Genomic DNA, 15,129 nt, shown 5'->3' with positions numbered 1-15,129 from the left:
CCATAATCATGTTAGGCAATTCCCCCTTCTGGAACAAAAATCCCATCAAATTATAATTGTTGTGGTGATTTGCTCCAAATTTCAACATACCGTAGATCGGTGGTGGCCTAGGGCCCCATGGGAGCCGCAGTGACTGCAGGTTTTTATTCCAACCCAGTTGCTTAATTAGAAGCTCATCCTCAACCAATCACAGATCATATTTAAGCTCATGGCTTCATCTATCATGTCAGTTCATTCTTAAATCATCCATCCATCCATCCATTCTCTTCCATTTATCTGAGGTCGGGTCGCGGGGGCAGCAGCTTGAGCAGAGATGCCCGGACTTCCCTCTCTCCGGCCACTTCTTCTAGCTCTTCCGGGAGAATCCCAAGGCGTTCCCAGCCCAGCCGGGAGACATAGTCCATCCAGCGTGTCCTGGGTCTTCCCCGGGGCCTCCATGCCGTCCAGGAGGCATCCTGATCAGATGCCCGAGCCACCTCATCTGACTCCTCTCAATGCGGACGAGCAGCGGCTCTACTCTGAGCCGCTCCCGGATGACTGAGCTTCTCACCCTATCTTTAAGGGAGAGCCCAGACACCCTGTGGAGGAAACTCAAGAATCATATATTCTTTTTTCCTTTCTAATGATATGTGTGTCATCCAAGTGATTTGAAACCTAAAACAGATGAGTAATTTTCAGTTCTTCACTTTCTCTTCAGTTTCCTTCTGAGTTATTAATTGAACCAAATAGTTAATGATGAAAATACATGGGTGGAATTGGAGACAAGCGAGATGAAGAACTGCTGCTTCCTTTGTCAGTTGCATCTTATTGCTAACTAGCTGTCCCCCGCGGCGCCACCCGCATAATAGTGAAACAGGACAAACTTTACAAATCAATTAAGAAATTTAAAAAAAAAATGTAATTTGTATTGAGAACAATTTATATTGATAGGTTTCGTATCAGAGGGTCACTTGATATACAATATTTTTGGTTTTGCTATCAGGGGAGAGGACATAGAAGTTTCTTTGGGAACTAACCCAGGAGATAGCCACATAAAGCTGACCATGCGAGAAGCCGGGTGAGCTAAGATCAACCCCTTCCAACTTGTAGGTCTGTCCCCGGGCCTTGTTAATTGACATTGCAAAGCAAAGCTTCACCGGGAACTGTAATCTCTTGACTTGAAAGGGCACGTCCATCGCGATTAGAGGAATGCGAGGGGTTAAAACCCTCTCACCAATGACACATCCTGTGATGATTACCACCTCTATGATGTTGTTCTGAAGTTGACAGACCTGGAGATGGGTACCATTGCAAAATTTGGGTGGACTCAGGCTTCTGAAAAGGATAATCGGTGCTCCTAACTTCAATGCTAAATTACACCAGGAGGATTAATGGAATTAAAAAATTCTGTAGGATAATGAACTGAATCGTTGTGTTCTGAAATGGCATTTATTGAAGTGTATGTCCGAGATAGTGAGTCGAATAATTTGAGGTCCAATTGATTAATTTTATGCCTCCCCCTCCCCTTGGCCTGCAGTTTCTGTATCGGATTAGCATGAATATATCACTCCTGCCAGCGAACTATGATACTTAGTGTGATGAGAGAAGTCGCAAAATCAACCAGAATGTTCAAGCAAATTGTAGAAAAAATCCCGATTTAAAAAGTAGTTCTCTCGTGAAAAGCGGATAGATATACAGACAGACAAACAGACAGACAGACGTTGGATTTTTATATATATATAGAGAGAGATAACACTAGAATTACCAAAGCCTACGAAAAAACTTGTAAATCTGAATCCGGCCCACCTTAAATCCGCTCGCACCTCTCCGTCAGCGTCTTGTAAATGTGTCAATAAGCCCAAGCAGCAAGCAGCCCGCTATCCCATCCTCCCACCGCCACAGAAACGGCAAAAATCGCTCTCCCAGCTCAAGCCTTGTTTATCAGGGAGTGAAGTAGTACCTAGAGCTGTATAGGCTAAAAACTGGGCCGGATTTACACATTTATACACCATTGGCCAAAGCACATAATTCTGCGCCCCCCCCCAAGTTGATTTATAATTTTCAATTTAATATGTAATAGTTTATTTTTGAAACATATAAGCACTTAATACAATCTTTATAATCTTTGAACCACATTATATTTTTAATTCAAAACTACAGTACTACAAAAAAACTTTCCATTGAATTTCTTCAAGTCGTCTTAAATACCTCCTAGAATTTCTTCCTTTGAGGTTTGTCCATGAAAAGGTTTCAGTTGTTTCATTGAAGTCGACAGATCTTGTGAAATCTGCTTCAATGCAAAGAAGTGCAAGGGCATTCATCTTATTTTGCAGCATCGTAGATCTGAAATGATCCTTGATTCTTTTCAGAGAAGAAAAAGGATTTTGTCACTGGCGTACAGACAAACATTCTTAATAAAATGTCATTGTTTGGATAAACTGTATGTAGCCCTTTTTCTCGTAGCCACTTGCAAAGTGCTAAGGGGTTTTTAGTCCAAATATGAAATAAGCACTTTCACAAAAGGTATAAATATAACAGAACAAGTGTGCTTTTATTCAAGACTATAACTGAAGAAATAGAAATCGGGTTAGTGTGGTTCATTGGAGCGACTTCTTTGGTAGTACAGCCATAAGAGCTGCTGACTCCTATTCAAAGAGTTGCCAGTTCGAGCCTTCACGTGTCCGAAAATTAACATTTTAAGTATTGAGCTGCTCTTATTGTTGCTATTATACAATAAAAACATACATTTGATTTGAGTCTGTAACAGCCGGTGTAGATGTATGGTACTTGTAAAGGTTAGCATTTTTTTTTTTTATTCAGTTTTATTCTCTCAGTCGCATTCACGCTCCTCCTGATCTGACACAGTTAGTTTTCAAATAAAGACGAACTATAACAGAGGTGAACTCAGATGAGGACGAGGGTTCTACATCGGAGAAAGAGAACAGAAGCGGCCTCTCACATGTAAGGACAACGCAGCTGCACCAGGCATAAAGATGAAAGATGGTGCCGTTTGGATGCACCGAAAGGTTGGGCGTCATCCTGCCAGGAGGTCTGCCCCACACCTGTCCTCCAATGAAGCAGCATGGCTTACAGAGCTCACCAACATATCGTGCAACGTCCTGCTTGTGATTATGTTTTATGATGGTCTTTACATAAAAAATATTTATATGTTACTTATATAAAATCCAGATCGAATGTTATTTACCTTGATTTATTTACTTATCTTCCTAAAGCATAAAGTCACAAGTAGACTGCAGAGCTTCCTCTGTTTGATAGGCAAGGGCATGCTCACAAATTACACGTGTAATGCCATGAAAAATGCCTGTGGACACTTCAGTACACGAGCAATGGTAGGAGAATACAGTCAGACTTCTTTATTGGGCACATACACCGTCCAGATATAAACACTAGCATGGAGAGTCGCTCGCCTACTGAAGAGTCTATAGCTCTCCAGGATTGGAGTTGGCCACCCCTGCCATAGACGGACTATAGGGAGCCATCACAAGCATATTGAAGCCTCATTTACAGGTGAAGAAAATGAAGTGATTGGCAATGTGACACAAGAGGATTAATAAATGTGACTTAGTGCTGAGGTTTCATTTGATCGATTTCTTAGAAATCGCCTTAGTCAATGGGTGGGCCTCTCTGGCAGTGTCTTAAATTGGTTTGAGTCTTACCTGGCAGGTAGAAATTTCTTTAGTTGTGCTAATTATACTTCAAAGACACATGATATTCTATATGGTATTCCACAAGGCTCTATTCTGGGTCCGCTGCTCTTTTCAATTTACATGCTTCCGTTAGGTCAGATTATCTCTGGGCATAACGTGAGCTACCATAGCTATGCTGATGACATACAACTATATTTATCAATAGCACCTGATGACCCCGACTCTCTTGATTCACTGACACAATGTCTTACTTGTGTTTCTAATTGGATGAGTAGTAATTTTCACAAACTAATTAAAGAGAAAACTGAAATTTTAGTGATTGGCAATAATGGATATAATGAGGGTATTAGAAATAAACATGATGCATTAGGATTAAAAGTCAAGATGGAGGTAAAGAATTTAGGGGTAACTATTGACTCTGACCTGAACTTTAAATCATATATTAATCAGATTACTAGGACAGCATTCTTTCACTTAAGAAATATAACAAAAGTTAGACCTCTTATAACATTGCAAGATGCTGAGAAAATAGTTCACGCTTTTGTTTTCATTCGGCTAGATTACTGTAACGCACTCCTCTCAGGACCACCCAAAAAAGAGATCAATCGCTTACAACGAGTGCAGAATGGAGCTGCCATAATCTTAATTAGGAAAAAAATATCTGAGCACATCTCTCCAGTTTTGATGTCACTACATTGGTTATCTGTGTCATTTAGAATTGACTTTAAAATCCTGCTTATGGTTTACAAAGCCTTCAATAATCTGCTCCATCCTCTATTTCAGAATGACTTTCACCTTATACTCCAAATCATAACCTTAGATCTTCAAATGAGTGTCTGCTTATAATTCCAAGAGCTAAACTTTAAAGAAGTGGTGAGGTGGCCTTCTGCTGTTAGGCACCTAAAATCTGGAATAGCTGAGCAATAGAAATTCGCCAGGCTAATACAATGGAGCACTTTAAAAAACTTCTAAAAATACATTACTTTAACATGGCTTTCTCACAGCTTCATTTTAGTTTAATCCTGATACTCTGTATATGCATTTAGTTATCATTATCATTCCTGGTCGCTCCGTATTCCGTACTAACTTGTACTTTCTCTGCTGTTCTGTTTCTGATTTTCTGTGGTGGCAATCTCCACCACCACCACCTGATCAAAGCACCGTTATCTCCCTACGTTAATGGATTAAAGGTCAGAAGTCTACATGACTGTCCTCATCAAGTTCTTCCATGAGAACCCTGAATACAATGATGACTGATTGAGGTCATTTATGTTAGGTAGAATGCCTAGAAGGGGCTGGGTGGTCTTATGGCCTTGGAACCACTGCAGATTTAATTTTTTTCTCCAGCCATCTGGAGTTTTTTTTTGTTTTTTCTGTCCTTTCTGGCCATATGACCTTACTTTTATTCTATGTTGATTAGCGTTCCCTTATTTTATTTTGTCTTTTTTCTCTTTCTTCATCATGTAAAGCACTTTGAGCTACATCATTTGTATGAAAATGTGCTATATAAATAAATGTTGTTGTTGTTGTTGAGATATGAGTTCAACCTTTTCAAAATTAAATAGTATTTTTCATATAGTGTCTTTCAAGTTAAGAAACAGAAAAGTGCAATGTTGCAGAAAAGAACAATAATATAACTTTTCTTTTTCTTCTTCTTGTTTTGGCTGCTCCCGTTAGGGGTTGCCACAGCGGATCATCTTCTTCCATATCTTTCTGTCCTCGTCATCTTGTTCTGTTACACCCATCACCTGAATTTCCTCTCTTACCACATCCATAAACCTCCTCTTAGGCCTTCCTCTTTTCCACTTGCCTGGCAGCTCTGTCCTTAACACCCTTTTCCCAATATACCCAGCATCTCTCCAAACCAACACAATCTCACCTCTCTGACTTTGTCTCCCATCCGTCCAACCTGAGCCGACCCTCTAATGTCCTCATTTCTAATCCTGTCCATCCTCGTCACATCCAATGCAAGTCTTAACATCTTTAACTCTGCCACCTCCAGCTCTGACTCCTGTTTCTTGGTAAGTTTAATAGTCTCAAATTCACTTAATCCAATTCAGGGTCTTCGGGTCTAGAGCAAATCTTAGTAGCATGGAGATCCAGACAGTCCTTCACAGAGCCCCCCACAACCCATCCTGTATCACAACCCAAAACACACATACACATATATCCATACTCATGATACACCAATTTAGAAATGAGTCTCTCTTTCTCTGTCACAGAAGCACACTGTCACAGACGGCCAGGGTGCTTGTCTGGCCGTGACGCCTCTTCACAGAGAGGACCGGGGGAGCAAGCATGGGCAGAACAGTACCTCCCCCGAGAAGTTAGATGGCAGCTCCCATGGGTTGCAGTGGTGCCTCAGATTCCAGCAGGGCTTCATTGGAGCTGGAGTTATCTAGAGCCCTTTTTGGGATCCTGGGGTGCGGTTAGTTGGTGCAGCAACAGCTGCTGAGCCCTCTTGAGCGGGTTTTCCGCCACACCTGGAAGTGCTGCCAGAAGTAGGTCAACGAGCACCTGGAGCACTTCTGGGGGTGTTATAAAAGGAGCCACCAATCACCATTCCAGGAGCCAGAGTCGGGAGGAAGGAGACAAAGCTTGCTGGATAGAAGTGGAGGAGAAAGATTGGGACTGTATTGTGTGCCTGTGGGAAATGGGGAAGACGTTGTGCACAGGTGAAGAAAAAAGAAAATAAAAACATGTATTTGTTTTTATACATGTGCCTCCTGCGTCTGTCTGTGTCGGGTTAAACGCTGGTATAGCGCCATCTACTGTCACAACACACATGGGAGATGGAGCTGCTTGCAAGCAGGAAATAACTTTGCAAAATTACACTCACTTTTTGAGAAATAAAACAATTGTAATTACAAAACAATACCATACATTACATTTGTAATGTCAAGAATAAACTCCATTACTTTATTGCTTTGTATATTTGGCCCTGATGCTCTGCAACGTTGACACTAAGGTTTACGTTTAGGTTTAGGTTTAGGTAGACTTTACTATTCCAGAGGGATATTTGTTTGCAGGAGGAAAGTACAAAACCAGAAATCATTGTTACAGAGATCTAATTAATAAACAGTGACACAACATTTGACAACCAATGTTACTTCATAAAGACACACTCAAGATCAATACAAAGACGTATCCTTACTTTCAACAGTACACAAAATAATAACGCAGAATTGAACATTTAGCAGCATCCCTACAAGTATCAGAATTTAACATGTGTATAGCTCCAGGAATAAAAGACTTCTTAGACCTGTTGCCCTTTACCTTTGGAAACCTAAATCTGCAGCCTGATGGCAACAACTGGAATTTCGAGCAAAGAGGATGGCTACTGTCTGACAGAATTGAGTTGGCTTTCTTTCTAACCTGTTTGCTATCATTTTAGTGATAGACGTCCGCTGTGAACCAATAATTCTAATGCAAATTTTTAAAATGGTGTTATGATGGCTTATATTCTTATTGCTGAGGTTGTCAAACTGACAGATAAAAGCAAATGTAACAATGGTTTCAATAGATGACTTATAAAGAAGTGCCATTATGATTTTGTCTACTTTAAATCAGTTGAGTTTCCTAAGAAAGCAAAGTCGTGTCTGCCCTTTTTTACAGATTGGCTCTGTGTTAAGATCAAAGTTTAGTTTGTTATCAATGATTGTTCCTAGATATTTGTATTGCTCTACCATCTCAATCGTCTCCCCTTTAATTAAAATTGAGACAGTGGATGGTGGAGAGCACCTGAAATCTGCAACCATATCTTTTGCCTTAGGAATATTCAGTAGTAAATTAGAGCGACTGACACTAAGCTTATGAATTGTGTGAAATACAAATAAATCATTTTCTAGAACTGCTGTTGCCCTTCTGCCGGGGAGTTCAGGACTGAGAATCCAGACTTGCCAGCATGAGCAGCGGCAAAGGAGAAACAATTGTAGGGGAAAGTGGGTAAAACTTTTAGAAGCATTAAAAAGAGTATATAAAGAGGACTAGGAGTTTGATGTGTTCAGGGCACCTTTGTGATGACATTTGCATTGGCCTTTAGATTAGGGAACTTGTGGCAGCAAGTCTTGGGTCTCTTTTTCAAACACATCAAGTGGTCTAAAGACACTGTACCTTAATGCATTCACAAATTTAAAATGGACCAGAAAGCAACGGGCCCATGTCTGTCATTGAAAGTCAGGAACGACCTGCGGTGCTTGGTGAAGGCACCAATGATATACCAAAGAAAGGGGCACAGCACAGGAGATGAGGCTTTCTTAAGGCACAGCACTTTTGGTTTACAGAGATTCCCAAAAGGAAGCAGTTGAACCCAATTTGGTTCCCATTTATTTAGAAGTGAGACATCCACAATGGCCAACCTGAATGGTAAGTCAGATGGTGAAACTAAGGCTCTAAGCAGATGGCGATCAGGTCTTCAGAAGATATGTGCTACCTTGATATTGTCACTCACTTAAGTTAGGATAATTCTATTATTGTTTCTTATTCTTTTTATCTGACCATTTGGCTAACTTTTCTTTCTATTGCATTATCTGCAACAGTGTAGGAAGATCTGAATCCTCATTGAGGTGCAGTGGTAGCACTGCTGCTTTGCAGTAAGGAGGTTGTACTGTAGGTTTGCTTCCCAGGTCCTCCCTGTGCGTAGAGCACTTTGAGTAGTGAGAAAAGCGCTATATAAATGTAAAGAATTGTTATTATTTGTTGTCTGCTAGTCTTATAGAGGTGCCAAGGTAGGCTGGGTGGAGCACAATTGGGCCTATCTACTGAGAAAGGGAAGGTACATTGGCTGGGAAATACAGGACTGAAACTGGTTACATACACTACATAGTTGACATGCCTTTTTAATTGACGAGTAAACAAAATTTATACATTGTGTATGTAAGTATATATATACTAGCCATGTAAGCCTGTGCTGTAAAAAGCCGGGGTCCTAGAAACTATTGAGATCGTCAGAAAATAAACTGAATTGTAGAGATGTCAGGAAAATAAAAGGAACTACTCTGGGTATCTCTCTCCTAGGAGGACTCGTTTTGTCAATGTGCATTAGCGGCTGGAGGAAAAGTAAAAGGAATGCCAGTTTGCCGATGTTAGCGGCTAAGCGACTTTGTCTTTCTTATTATCTGTATTATCTATATCTATTATTTATTATGTATTTATTATATTACATATCTTACACAGGGTGGCACGGTGGCGCAGTGGGTAGCGCTGCTGCCTCGCAGTTAGGAGACCTGGGTTCGCTTCCCGGGTCCTCCCTGCGTGGAGTTTGCATGTTCTCCCCGTGTCTGGGTGAGTTTCCTCCGGGCGTTCCGGTTTCCTCCCACAGTCCAAATACATGCAGGTTAGGTGGATTGGCGATTCTAAATTGGCCCTAGTGTGTGCTTGGTGTGTTTGTGTGTGTCCTGCAGTGGGTTGGCACCCTGCCCGGGATTGGTTCCTGCCTTGTGCCCTGTGTTGGCTGGGATTGGCTCCAGCAGACCCCCGTGACCCTGTGTTTGGATTCAGCGGGTTGGAAAATGGATGGATGGATGGATATCTTACACATTAATATCGCAGCTACTTCTTTGTCCTATCTTTGCACAATGTCTTGTCTTGTTTGTGTTTTTAATTTTTATAATTTTAATATTTTTAATTTATTATTTGCACGTCATGTTGTTACACTGTGGACCCTGAGCTTCGCAGTTTCGTCTATCTGTATACTTGTGTATGGTTGAGATGACAATAAAGTTCACTTTGACTTTGACTTTCTTCTGAGGTTTCGTTTTGCTGACGTGGGGGCATCGCTTGTGTTATTAGCGGGTAAACGCGTTGTCTGTTTCCTTACCCTGACTTCACCTCTCACTTCTGGGCCGGACAGATACACGACACACACACTTCCATGCGTAGACGTTTATATATAAGATATACAAATATAAACACACACACATATTATATACTGTATATATATATACACACACAAACACGGGAGAATATGAGAGAGAACTTACTGCCTCTAAATTTCACTTGGTTGTGTATACTGGTCACTAACAGACCCTCTTGAACCCTTGTAGAGAAATGTTATAAGCAAATCTGACACATATTAGATCTGTCAGAGGTGTTAAACTTAAAGAGAACATATTTAAATCATAAATTTTCAAATCTCTTTTATTAGTATGAATGTCAAAAATTATCCTTCAAATCTTATTTTCCTTATTTTTTGATTTTCAGTTCTGGCAATTCACATTTCTGTTTGTTGGCAGACACATTTTGATTCCCTCATTTTAAACACATCCATCCATCCATCTTCCTAAACCACTTATCCAGGGCAGGGTCACAGGGCAGCTAGAGCCAATCCCAGCAATCAATGGGCACAAACAAGGCAGAAACAATCCTTGGACTTGGAGCCAGTTTATTGCAGGGTGAACACTGGAGCCCCCCAAAGGATACCCACAGCTATGCAGGGAGAACATCATGTAGGAGACACCTGGAATGTGAACCCCAATCTCCGTACCACAAGGTGGGAGCACTACCACTGACACGGGTGGCAGTAAAATTGAATAGGGCAGTAAAAACTGGCAGAACACCCTTCTCAATGAAACTTAGTACTCCAACCTAATAAGTACTGTTAATGTGACCCTGAAAATGCGAAGAAATCCTAACTAGACAGGAGCTATTACTTCTGACTTAGGCTTATACTGACCAGTTATTATCGATCAAGATAAGTACGTCACCCTTTTGCAATTTGATAGCCTACAATTTTAAATGCATTATAGTGCATTATGTTCTATAAAGCATTTTAATACTTTAAATAAAAGGCTCTGTATGTTAAAGACCAATGAAATAATTCATAGAGCACAGTGTTACGAAGTCGGTTCGCAGGAGCTGAACCCTGTTAGACACTGAACTGTGTCAGGTCGTTTTGTTCTCCGCAGTAATGTCGGGGGGTTCTACCCACAACTGAAAACAGCGCGGTTTTGCTACCTGGAGTCGCAATTTTGTGACTTTGGATTCAAGTTTTTGTCATGAGACCCCGTTGTTTCCACTCACACGTATAGGATTTCAGTGCACAAGTAATATAGTTTATGAAATATTGTTTCTTACATTAAAGAACAATCCATCCATTTTCCAACCCGCTGAATCCGAACACAGGGTCACGGGGGTCTGCTGGAGCCAATCCCAGCCAACACAGGGCACAAGGCAGGAACCAATCCCGGGTAGGGTGCCAACCCACCACAGGACACACACAAACACACCCACACACCAAGCACACACTAGGGCCAATTTTAGAATCGCCAATCCACCTAACCTGCATGTCTTCGGAGTGTGGGAGGAAACCCACGCAGACACGGGGAGAACATGCAAACTCCACGCAGGGAGGACCCGAAGCGAACCCGGGTCTCCTAACTGTGAGGCAGAAGCGCTACCACTGCGCCACCGTGTCGCCTACACTGACAAAGAAGTTGTTAAATAACCAAAAAAAAAAAAAAAATTAAAGTCGCAGATTTGCTTCTTTTTTCACGACTGCTACAACACTGATTGATTGTCGAGGCACTGGGATGCAGGTTGTGATAAATTAATTATAAAGAGCGAATCTAACAGATCCAGCATGCAGCTCTGTCACTTCAGAAGTCTCTCCAAGCACCGTTTTGTATATCTGGGACCACCGACCCTCCGCCTCCCTTTCCTTCAGTTTCCTCCGCGCTGCACACAGAGAGGCAAATGATCTTTTGATCCCAGCTAAGTAGCTTTAATCAGAAGTGTCCTCTGCGAAACCACACAGAAGCTCCTAAAAACTGTAATATCGAAATAAGTCATGTTTCCAGGAACATTCGTATAGCGTCTTTCATGATCAGCAACAACCCAATTCGTGCTTGCATGTTAACATCGCGGCACAGCTGTACTCTTATAATTAATAAAAGCGTGATTTAAATCAGGAGAATATGAATTCCATAACGGTGTTATTTATGAAGGACAGTCCAGCAGCTTTAAAGATAAAATACCCAGTATGCATTGTTAAATATTGTTTTCGCACTTTTTATTTGCATTTCTTTTCTTTTAGCGGATAAACCCCATTTATAAGCTCTAGGAAAGAACAGGTAACTTACCCTCCACCCAAAGTGAAGTTTACGCGATTTGGATCCGCAGTCAACTGCTAAATGGAACCTTCAAAAACCGCTAATTATGCTGACTGGGGTGAGGCAGTCGGAACATCTTAACGCCCCCAAGCTTATTCGTTAGTAAGTTTTTGTGTTTCCTTCCTTGATAAATAACCCATTAGCTGACTTTAAAAATAAGTGTCGTGTACGCAACTGGTCATATAAATGTAGCCACGCTTAATCTTAAAACTGACTTCCTTATGAAAGGCCCGTGTAAAAAAAAAAAACAACAGCAGAAAATACTTTAGTTAAAATAAGACGGCGTGAGAGAGAAAGAGGGAAATGGCACTAAAAATGCAATTAAATTATCTCAGCAAGATCGTTTAAATCTTATCTCAGTCACCTGCCATCTGCTTGCAGTTTGTATATTCTCCCTGTGTTTGCATTGCATTATCCGCATGGCCTGAATGTGTAAATGTGATTATCTGAGTGTTTTACTTCATTGCAAATGACTGGGATGTTTCCTGCTTAGGACCACATGTTGCTTGAATAGTTTCCTGTGACTCTGGACTGGAATAAGTGGACTCTGTGCACATAAATAAAGTCCTGAAAAAAATGTAATTATTATTATTATTATTATTATTATTATTAGTCCATTTGAATTCATGTCATAATAGAACATAATAGATAGATAGATAGATAGATAGATAGATAGATAGATAGATAGATAGATAGATACTTTATTAACCGGGTCCATTCCTTGGGCTTAATGTTAGAATGAGGAAGAAGTTTATTTAATGGACAGTGCCTTTCTTAGGACATGTTCCAAGTAGTATGATCTTCTGTAATTCTATTAACCGAGATCTGCTGGGTATAGGGCAACAGTGTGGCGCAGTGGTAGCACTGCTGCCTCCCTGCATGGAGTTTGCATGTTCTCCCCTTGTCTGCGTGGGTTTCCTCCCACAGTCCAAAGACATGCAGGTTGGGTGCATTGGCGATCCTAAATTGTCCCTAGTGTGTGCTTGGTGTGTGTGTGTCCTGAGGTGGGCTGGCGCCATACCTGGGATTTGTTCCTGCCTTGCGCCTGGTGCTGGCTGGGATTGGATCCAGCAGACCCCCGTGAGCCTGTGTTAGGATATAATGGGTTGGACAATGTCTGTCTGTTGGGTATTTTTCTCCATTCCTTTCTTTATAAGTCTGAGGGCTCCTATTACTACTGATATTGTTGTGGCTTTCATTTCCCACATTCACTCAACCTCGATTTCAAGGTCTTTATATTTTCACAGTTTCTTGGTTACTTTTATTGAGGTGTGGATATATCATTGAGCACACAGGTTGTTTTTCTTTTTTGTTCTTAATGACGATGTCTCGCCTGTTGGCCTTTATCTCACGATCTGTCTGTATTGGCATGTCCCCCAGGATTGTGATGTTATCTTGTTCTTGTTACTATTTTGGGGGCTCACACTCCTGTCATTTTCCTTTTGTGTTGATGTTGAATTCTTTGCAGATGTCCCAGTGCAGGTGTGTGGTGGCCTTATTGTGTCTATAAAGGTATTTAGTTTTGGTCAGTTCAGGGCATCCTGCCATGATATGGCCAATGGTGTCCTGGAATTGACCACATATCCCACACGCTGGGTCTGTGCCACATTTGATAGTAGCTGGTCTTGATGGTCTGGTCTTGGGCAGCGATGATAAAACTCTCTGTTTGGATTTTAGCCCAGCTGTTTTCAGCCATTGGTTTATTAGGGAAGTTGAGTTTTCTTAATAATAATAATAATAATAATAATAATAATAATAATAATAATAATAATAATAATAATAATAATGCAATTTAATTGTACAAGTACAAATAAATGTAATTAACACATACCCCTTGTGGTCAGAGCACAAGATCTGCTATTATATAGTGCCCTGGAGCAATTGCAATTTAAGGGCCATGCTCAAGGGCCCAATGGAGTAGAATGTCTTCTGGCAATAACTGGCGTAGATCCTTAGCTTCAGAACCAACATGGCCAACACGCCCACCATTCTACCACTTAATAATCGCTCTATTATAATAAAAATATCTTGGGTCGAGACGTGATCTTTTCGGAAAGACACTTTGACATCCAGCGAGACTAAACTATACAACCTTTGGAAGCAAGACACGTGAGATGATGACTTTTGCACATCACGCCCTACTTACAAACAATTTAAAACAAGATCACAGATATCCAACCTCTCAGTTGTTGGAATGCTTTTGGCAGACACACTTCATGTGCTCCCAGCTCTTAAAAATTTTATACATTCTAGATGGAACGTCAACGACTAAACGAAGAAGAGAGAGCAGTTATGTGCAAATTCTGAAAATAAGGAAAGTAATAATCAGCTGGGACCAAGTGGAATTGAAAACCTCGTAGGTCCAATCGGGGTCAGAAATAAAAGACTTCATAAAGACGTTCAAAAATGTTGGCGTGATACACATGCAGAGCAGGTTAGGATTTATGAAAGCAGTGGAATTCTAAAGGCTCAAAAAAACGTTGGCGCGATACACATACTGAGCAAGTTAAAGAATCTGAAAGTAGTAAAATTCGAAAGTACCAAAAAAAAGAAAGTAAAGATTGCTGTAGCATAAACAAACGGAGATTATTACTCTGTGAAATAACGGAACAGCAAACAGAGATCGAATGTACATAGGTGATATGTCAGAAGTATGTAGATATTGTTGGAGACTTGTAGATCGTCTAATTCATGTTGCCATCAGTGAAAAGTAGTGTTGCCTCCCAATGAAGAGGCATATCAGCGAGAATTAAAAGATTTGTTGTTTGGTGAAAGAGAAATTCACAAACACTACAGGCAAAATATCCAAATCTACAATAACCTTTTCGCGTTAGCGTCATTCAATGCTCAATACATAGGTGTGCACAATAATGGAACATACGCTATGAGAATCTGTGGTCCCGCATCAATTAAAGCTGTGACAAGTTTAATTTCGAAGAAACCACAATTTGGTTGGGTGTATATTTATGATCATGCAGAAGCAATGCAACATAGAATCGAAAGAGTATGTAACAATTCCCATGAAAATAACAATCTCTTTAAATTGTATATTCAGATCAGGGGTGGACAAGCAAAGTGAGCAGGGGGCGGAGTCTGCTAGTAAAAATAATAATAATAATAATTTTTTTTTTATTTATGAATTAAAATGTATTATTTATTTATTTATTCATTCATTTACCATATTGCAGTATGGCAATCTAGCAGAGTGATTAAAGTATTCATCTTTAAGCCAAACTCTGCCACTTCACCATTGTCATGTCGTCTGATCAGACTTAACGCTGGAAAGTATCAAACATGCATAGCAATTTTTAACTGACGTTAATTCAAAGGAAAAGCAAACATCCTCATGAATTTTATTCTAACAGTATTTATTT

General features: G+C 40.5%; 1 protein-coding gene across 1 annotated transcript in view; it reads right to left on the bottom strand.

Annotated features, from left to right (window-relative positions):
• Window positions 1–11,783, bottom strand: part of LOC127526997 (epididymal sperm-binding protein 1-like) — a 53,043-nt gene extending 41,260 nt beyond the window's left edge. Inside the window, exon 1 of the mRNA XM_051924292.1 lies at window positions 11,726–11,783. The gene's annotated coding sequence lies outside the window, so the exon portion shown is untranslated. The remainder of the gene's footprint in view (window positions 1–11,725) is intronic.
• Between the last annotated feature and the right edge of the window lie 3,346 nt (window positions 11,784–15,129).

The sequence above is a fragment of the Erpetoichthys calabaricus genome, chromosome 3 (assembly GCF_900747795.2).
Source record: "Erpetoichthys calabaricus chromosome 3, fErpCal1.3, whole genome shotgun sequence".
NCBI classification, from domain to species: Eukaryota; Metazoa; Chordata; class Cladistia; order Polypteriformes; family Polypteridae; genus Erpetoichthys; species Erpetoichthys calabaricus.
Note: the sequence above shows the minus strand (reverse complement) of the source record. Positions and strands in the feature narration are given on the sequence as shown.